Source organism: Orcinus orca, chromosome 12 (assembly GCF_937001465.1).
Source record: "Orcinus orca chromosome 12, mOrcOrc1.1, whole genome shotgun sequence".
In the NCBI taxonomy this organism is placed as follows: Eukaryota; Metazoa; Chordata; class Mammalia; order Artiodactyla; family Delphinidae; genus Orcinus; species Orcinus orca.
Genome location: NC_064570.1, coordinates 43,443,742 through 43,452,892, shown reverse-complemented (window position 1 = coordinate 43,452,892; position 9,151 = coordinate 43,443,742). Strand labels below are relative to the sequence as shown.

The 9,151-nt window shown below is 38.5% G+C and overlaps 1 protein-coding gene across 4 annotated transcripts in view; it reads left to right on the top strand.

Moving 5' to 3' along the window:
* NT5DC1 (5'-nucleotidase domain containing 1) overlaps positions 1-9,151 on the top strand; it is a 218,637-nt gene that overhangs the window by 76,979 nt on the left and 132,507 nt on the right. The window lies entirely within an intron of this gene.

Here is a 9,151-nt window from a genome sequence, read left to right as displayed (position 1 = left end):
GCACCTGTACTCTGGGCTCTTTCTCCTAAAAATACATAACTCCAGTCTCACCAGAAAAATCTCAGTTGAGGTACATTCTACAAAATAGCTGACCGGTATTCCTCAAAACTGTCACGGTCATCAGAAACAAGGACAGTCTGAGAAACTGTCACGGCCAAGAGGAGACTAAGGAAACATGACCACTAAATGTAATATGGGATCCTGGATGGGGTCCTGGAACAGAAAAAAGACATTAAATAAAAACTAAGGAAATATAAAGTGTGGACTTTAGTTAGTAATGTATCAATATTGGTTCATTAATTGTGACAAATGTATCATAATGTTGTAAAGTGTTAATAATAGGGGAAACTGGGGCTTCCCTGGTGGCGCAGTGGTTGAGAGTCTGCCTGCCGATGCAGGGGACACGGGTTCGTGCCCCGGTCCGGGAAGATCCCACATGCCGCGGAGCGGCTGGGCCCGTGAGCCATGGCCGCTGAGCCTGCGCATCCGGAGCCTGTGCTCCGCAACGGGAGAGGCCACAGCAGTGAGAGGCCTGCGTACCACAAAAAAAAAAATAAATAAATAAAATAATAGGGGAAACTGAGTGTAAAGGATGGGAATTCTCTGTACTGTCTTTGCAATTTTTCTGTAGATTTTAAATTATTCGGAAGTTTAAAGTTTATTATTTATTTATTTTTTTTGCGGTACGCGTAGAGGTATATATATGAACGTGGTTCATTATAAATACTGAATTCAGAATCATTCCATTATATAGAGAGCAGTGTTCTGTAATCTCTTAGTATTAAATAATTGATCCATCAAGTTTCCCTAATATGACCACTGACTTATGAAATCCCCCCAGTAATCCTTTTTGGTTTCAAGTACCTCAGTGAGCTAAACATTTGCCGTAGTCAGGTTTACTGCTGATAAAAAAAATAGTGTTGTTTAACATAAAAATAACAATAAAACAACAAGTGTTTACCACTCTCCAGAGCACCCCCATCATTTAGGTTTGTTTGTCACCCATCCCACCCAGGAAGTAGGGAAGGCAACATATGGCTGCCATCTGACAGGTGAGGACAAGGACACGCAGCTGAAATGCAGGTATAAAGCCTGAGCCACCTGATTCTGGGCAGACTGTTACCCCTGCAAGCCCACACTGCAGCCTTGGCATGGTTTCATGGTTATAATTATTATTTCTGCTTTTTAAAATGCTCTATCTCTGGACCAGATCACATTTGCTTGCTGTTTTGACCCAAATGCCACACCGTAGCTTTATGCAGCCACAGCTGATAAATTTTAGGAATCATGGGCTGAAGTTAACCTAGAGGAATGCTGACCAATAGAACTTTCCCATGATAAAATATTCTATATCTATGCTGTCGAGTGTGGCAGCCGCTAGCCACATGCTGCTGTCAAGCACTTGAAATGTGGTGAGGGTGTTGCAGGAATTGACTTTTAAATTTTATTTAACTTTAAATAGTCACATGTGGCTAATGACCATATTAGACAACACAGGTCTAGACAGTATAGGAATCCTCCATTCTGATGCAGGCTCTTCTCATATGTTAGCTCTCAGAGTTGCTTGTGCACATTTGGCCCTTCTTTTAGAGAAAAATTATTTTTTGAGAAACTTTTTTTTCTTGTGCTTAGGATGTTTGGAATATATAACCATTGGCAGAACAAAGTTCCTACTAAATTTTGACCCATTTAGATTGAAAGTTATGAGATCTTAAATCAACCCTAAAAAAGTAAAAGTCACTGAGTTTTAGTTTACATATTCTTTTGGGGGAAATGAGAGAGTGAGCCCATATGTCCTTGATTCTACCTTTAAGAGTCTGAACCTTTAGAAAATTATTATTGGCAAGAGGTTTATTTCTTTAATTCTAAAAACAAAGAACTATTTTCTTTTACAGATACAAATCTGTTATTTGAAGCCTGCAAAGTTCAGTGACGCATTAAATCAGGATTGAGTGATATTTACAGAGCCAGACAAAAACCCAGTGACATGATGTTTCCATTAAGCTAAGAATGGAATTCTGAGATTATAGTCTGGGAAAGGGGGAACTGTTGTCTATAAATTCAAAATGCACTGCAGATAAACATTAAAATATTAAAACAGTGACAGCTGTTTTCATTACTACTGTTGTTGAATTGAACAAGTAAATTCAGAAGCTCCGTCGAGAAAATTAGAAAGATTGACAGTTCTTGATTACCTGACAGTTCCTTGGCTGGAAGTTCTCAAAGAGTGAGGAAAGTACAGAGGTAACAGATATTATTAGGAGTAATATAAAATGCCCAAAAATGTGGGGTCCTGTCTTATTAGAAGTTCTTTTCCTTGTAACATGGCTTTTGACTTCTTAATACAACGCTTTTTTTTTTTTTTTTTTTTTTTTTTTTTTGCGGTACGCGGGCCTCTCACTGTTGTGGCCTCTCCCGTTGCGGAGCACAGGCTCCAGACGCGCAGGCTCAGCGGCCATGGCTCACGGGCCCAGCCGCTCCACGGCGTGTGGGATCTTCCCGGACCGGGGCACGAACCCGTGTCCCCTGCATCGGCAGGCGGACTCTCAACCACTGCGCCATCAGGGAAGCCCTACAAGGCTTTTTAATTAAGTTTAATAGACAATTGTCTCCCACAGATTATGATATTAGAAAAACACTTCTTGTGCTGGGAGACAGGAAATAGTAAAGTTAATCTAAAATGTTATTTAATGAAAATTTAAACAAACTAATTTACCAAATGCTTGCTTTTCTATACTGAACTCTCTTACAATGTTGGGTTACATAGATTCTCATTTGATGTGACTCTTGAATTTCTGATTTAGTACTTATCTCTACTTAATTTTTATGGCCATGAAAATATTGTGTCAGTTCTTTGTAATTACTGTTGTTAAATACTGTTAAACATGAACATATTTTCAGCTAATAGAACCATTTCCAGTCCCCTAGAAGCCCTCATTCTCCCTTCCAGCCAGTATCCCTTGCCTGGAGGGATATCTAACACCATAGATTAATTTTGCCTAATTTTTAATTTTATATAAGTAGAATTAGGCTGTATGTATGTTCTTATATCTGGCTATTTTTTCCTTCAACATTATGTTTCTATAATTCATCCCTGTTGTTGACTGTAACAGTAATTTGTTCCTTTTCATTACTGTACAGTATACCATTATATGACTTTATCACAATTTATTTATCTATTCTACATAATTGATAGACACTTGGGTAAATTTAAATTGGGGACTATCACAAACATGAACATCATGTACATGTGTTTTGTGTACCTGTTTACATGCTTCTGTTAGATCTATCCCTAGAAGTGGAATTGCTGCATTATTGGCTAAGTGTGTGTGTGTGTGTGTGTGTGTGTTCAGTTTTGGTAGATCTACTAAACAATTTTCCAAAATACTTGTACAGTGTAGGAGAGTTCCAGATACTTTATATTCTCAGTATCCTCACCAATACATGATACTGTCAGGATTTGGTGGGACCACTTAATATCTATAATGATAATCGTAATTTAACTTTTGGAAAAAGCCAGTAGGGAGCAGCTGGCTCAATAGTTTTATGCCACAGATACACCTAGATTCACAAACACACACACACACACACACACACACACACACACACACACAGTGATCATCAAACGTACCCACTTGCAACTTTCTGTAGGCCCATCCAGAAAACACCTTGAAGACAGTGGCCTTTGGTCCTGCAGGGAAACAGTTGGATAAGAGAGAATGATGCACTGATGTGAGCCTACAGGCTTTTGGTGGAGTAAGATATACTTGAGTTAATAATACTCGAATTTGCCAAGTGCTCTCCAGGTGGGTTTGCTGAATTTTTATAATAAAGTATTTGACATAAATAGCCCTCAGTTCAACCAGTTGGAGTCAACAGACTTTTTTCTCCTTCAGTGAGTGCTTCATTCCCAACCTTGTATATTATAGAACTGCAAAAGGAATGAAAGATGGTGACTAATAAAGATCCTGTACTTTATTAGTGGACAGGGGCATGCAGGGTGTAATAACGTCATTGTGTGATGATAGGTAACTCAACCTGTCTAGGCCTCACTTTCATGTCTGCACAGTGAGGAGATGGGGTTTTGTGGTCCCCAGTGTTCTCTGCCCAGTGCTGTGAGAAACGTTAAATAATGGAGCAGTAGGCAATCCAGCCCTGCGTTTTTCCATGGAAGTGGCAAGAAGAGACACTTCCCTGCATCCCCCTCAGTAGAACTTTTGAAGTTTTTTCCAAATATGTTTTGAAGTTAAGTGCCATTTTGATAAGTGAAGCCTTGCATTTTGAACCCTTGCAGGGCAATTTCCTGATGCAATGTAGCCCATAGGGTGATTTCACAGTTGATTAACTGTGTATGTTTAAGCCAGGGTGACTCACAGAGAGTGTTTACTATGTGCCAAGCACTGTGCAAGTGCTTCACATATATTATTGTGTCTAATCCACACAATAATCTTATCGGGTGGGTTCTATTATCATCATTTCACAGATAAGCCAACAAAGTATCTGAATGACTGAGACACTTGCCCAAGCAAATGGTACAACTGAGACTTGAATCAGGACTGTTTGATCCAGATTCAGGCCACCCAGGATCACCCAGGACTGCATCCTGTAATGTGCTTATGTATGTATATGTACTTCACACAGAACTGCTTTATTTATTTATTTATTTAAGCCATACCGTGGCATGTGGGATTTTAGGTCCCCGGCCAGGGATTGAACCCGTGCCCCGTGTATTGGAAGAGCGGAGTCTTAACCACTGGACCGCTGGACTGCCAGGGAAGTCCCCTTCTCTGTCCTTTGAAGGTTTTTCAGCATGAATGGAGTAGCCACTCTCTTCACATCAGTAGCAACGGCCATTACTTAATGAAGTCGTCTACAAATCACGAATTCCTTTCTCCCTTCCCTCCTCTGCTCTATAATGATTTAATTTGCTGGCATGAGACATTTAGATTAACTAACTCCTTTTGAAGTTTTAAATGGAGTTCTTATCTGGAGGGAAAAACATTTTCTTTGTCTTGGTTTTCAGATAAATGGAACTGTTATTGGGCATCTATAAGGTCTAGTGCAGTTTCCTTTTCATTCACATTTTTCTTCATTGAGTACACATAGCTCATTTTGGTGTTTATTGCTAACATTTGCTAAACACTGTGAGTAAAATGCAGATATCTGCCTCACTTAAATTGAATATTGAATGTTTCATTCTTGGTTATTGAGTAATTCCAAGCTTGCAGCTTCTCTGGATTTATGTTGCCAGCTCCTTTCCTTTAGAAAGAAATAGTCTGATCATTTGTGTCATGTGCTTAACAAATTTCTTCTTAGGGCAAAAGAAAGTCAGAATATAATTTTTCGTAATGAATAGTTTGATTATGACAGTGTTGTTTTATTCAGGTCTTTTGGGAACTTGTAGGATCCCTGCCTTAATAACTAGAACTGTTGTATGCATGTAGCGGGTTTGTTGTGCTTTATTCTGAAAAACTGAAGATATCACTAAATATACACCAACAATGAGATATGCACTGCTGCTCCTAAGAACTTTAGCCTTGAGGTTCCATTTAATTAAAATTTATAAGTAGGCCTCATTTAGATTGAGCAGAAATCAAAGTTCACCTTTGACTACAGAAGAGATGGTTTATTTCATTAAACCATGTAGTACTTTATAGTCACCGAGATTTCAAGCAAGTATATTTAACATCCTTAAGAGAAAGTTTAATTACACTACCTTTTTTGAATGTGTTCTGTGCCCAGAATCTAATCGTTGTAATGCTAATCACTATAATGGTACAAAGAAATTTGATTTATAGAGCTTAAATAGAAGATAAAAATCTCTTATGCAATTAATAAACTATATAGAAAAATATATGAACAAGAGCTGGAGTATGTGAACTAGCATATACTAGTTGGCATATTCAAAAGGAGAGAGAAAACTAGAAAAAATGGAAATTATGCTGACCCCTAAAAGCAGGGTGGAATTTAGAAAAGCAGAGAAGGAATCGGTTTTGAGGTAATGGCTTAAGATTGACAGTGGGATGGAGAAAGCAGAAAAATACCTTCCTTTCAAAATCTTTAATTTTATATGTATATTACTGAATTTTTAACATTATTTTTAAGATTTTTCATGTTAACCCGGCAGAGTTGTTTTTTGATTTTTGGTTTTAGAAATCTTTCATATTTAAGTATTTTACAAATGCATGCGATTGTCATCTTAATATGACTGTATGTTTATCAGTTCAGAAAAATACCCAAGATATGTAAACTTATTGTATTAGCAAATTGGAAGGAGGCAGAGTGAAAGAGGTGAAAGGAATCAGGCCAAAGAAGAAAAAAGCGAAACTGAGAAGATTAAAAGCCCTGCTTAGCATAGAATATTTCTCTGGAAGCCAGCCGAATGTAGCATCATTCAGCTGGGAACCCTTCCCGCCCATTGCCCATTCCCACCGTTTTCTACCTGAGACCCGGCCCACTCCGTGCAGAGGTTGCAAGCTGTGTTAGGTACTGAGGCTGGGACAGCTGTACCACCCCCTCCCCCTGCCCCGGCTTTCTCCACTTTCTGCCTCATAATGGATTATTGTTGAATGAGGACTGGGTTCTCATAATGGATCTTTTTAGTTATTTATGTTTTCCGGGGAGCTGAATTGAGCATAGTGTGTACATGCCAAAATGCTGTCTTGGCATTCTGTTAAGCTATGGACTCCGGAAGAAAAACCAGGTTGGTAGAAACTCGGTGAAAGTTCTACTCCAGGTTTTTTGTTTTTTAAAGAATTGTTAAATAACTGAGCATTTGAGTCTTCAGTAGGAGGCAGATTTCCTTAAGACATTTATAGTAAATGAACCCTAATGTCTGGTGTTTGACTGCTTTGTTCCTATTGTTGTTTCTGATCTCTGTGCCTCGGAGCTAGAGAAGTCAACTGTAACTTTCTTTTAAAGGAGTGAGCAATGGCACCTCTCTGAGCCTGCTTTGCCCCAAACTATCCCGTTTTAGTTCTAATTTTTCCAGCTTCTTTCTTCTGGAGGAGGTGGGAGGTTTCAAGTCAAGATAGTATGTGGGCCCACTTCCTCTGGTGAAAACAAAACCTTGCAAGGTGGTTTTGTGCCTGGCAAATACATTTAAAAACTATTTTGAGACGAAATTTACAGTGCATCTCTTTGAAGCTAACCCCTAAAATTTGTCCAAGGTTTTACCTGGAGGCATCTTTGATTTGCTATACCAAGGAAAACATTCCTGTTTCTTGTGCAGCTAATATGCAAGAGTGTGTTTAGGCAATAGTGCCTTTATTCATCTCAAGCTACAAGCTCTTTAGGTCCTTCTGATGATGTCATCATGTGCATTTTTTGGATCTTTCTACTTCCTCTGACCTTAAGAGAAAATATTACCAGCTGTTAGCTTTCAGCCTGGACTTGCAGTGTCTTGCTGTGATGTGGCCCCTGCTATTATTGCTGTATCAGCAAGCAAAGCAAATGAGCCTGGAAACATTTTATTCAGAGACTAAAAATAAAGTGTATCAGAGTCATAAAGGCAATGGCAAAAGCAGATTTAGATTTGTTTTAACAAGGTGGCAAAGTGACAAGAACCCTCTTCTGGCTCCGTAGAATAGACTGTTAGAAGACCCGGGCCGGAGAATAACTGAGGGGCAAGTATATCATGGCTGGGGACCCACTGTGATGAAAAAAATACATGAAAGTATTTATATTGTCTTTCAAAAAGCAGTTTTATCACAAATGATCTTCTAATATTCACTCTGCTGAGAGACTGCGTAACCTTTAAACAGAATCTCGCAAATGAACAATTTCATTAATCTTGTTGGCACTTTCTAAAACTGAGTTATAACTGTTGCTTATTGTTACTGTCCTATAATTATGAAATACTATGTTTATATCAGGAATCAGCAAACTTTTCTCAAAGGACCAGAGATCATAAGGATTATAGGCTTTATGTAGATACTTATATAACCATTTTAAGATGTAAAAACCTTTCTTAGCTTGCGGGCTGTCGTTTGCCAACCTCTGGTTTTTATGATCACCTGGTAAAATCTTGTTTGGTAGCTCTCCCCTCACACTTACTTCTGCAATTATTAATCCTCTACTGTTTGCCTGACATCAAGAATGTAAATACAAACGTAAAGACAGTTCTTTTCCTAAAAGATCTCCGTCTCAGGAGAGAGAAAAATACGTAAACACACTTATTACAAGTGTTTATTATCGTGTAGTGTGATGAATGATGTCCAGAGGTGGTGTGACTGGGCAAGGCAGTTGGAGAGGGCTCACAGACAAGCCGCAAACATTTCTAAGCAGCAAAGAGAGGACAGTGCATTCCAGGAAGGAAGATAATATTTACACCTTAATGTGAGACACTTATTCTGGGTTTTTTGCCTGTCTCAATATAAAAGCTCAGTTCCGAGATAATAGCATATATAACATGAGCTCAGTCACTACAAAAAACTTCTGTAGACATTCTGAGGAAAAGCACATTATTCAATAATTACAGAGCAAAATAGGGATAGCATTTAAGCATTTGACTTCTGCTTCTTCTGAATGCATTATTTTTCTTTAACAGACACTGATCACCAGATAAGTTCGATTTAAAACACAAAGATTTAGACATGTAAACAATGAGGTTACATATCTCGTATAACTGCTAAGATCACATATGAGGTTATGTAAGGTTTAGTGGGGTAGGATTCTCGAGCACTCTATTCCATTCCCAAGTTTATTATTAACTTTATAGTTGTGTGCAAAATCTGTGGTCTCTACAAATTCATCTTTAATAGGACAGCATTGAAGTGGATGATTTCTAAAGCCCCTTCCAGTTCTAGATGCTGTGACTAGAAAAGTAGACAGAGTGCATATCGATAGATACTTTTTTCCTCTGCAGAAATCTAATTTGATTTGTCCAAATTTCAAACTCTCACTTATTCTAATTCCAATCAATCCCGAAGTCCCTGAACTATGATACTATTTAGTAATGCACCGTATGCCAAAAAAAGTAAGGATTTATGGTATCCTTGAAGTTGTTCTACAGTACTCAAATGCTATATCAGTAGAGAGGTGGTATTGCACAGGCTCTGAAAGCAGACGGGCTGCGTTCAAATCCTGTCTGTACTACATTCTCTCTCTGCGACTTTGGGCAAGTTCCTCAGCCTCTTTGTATCTCAGTTTC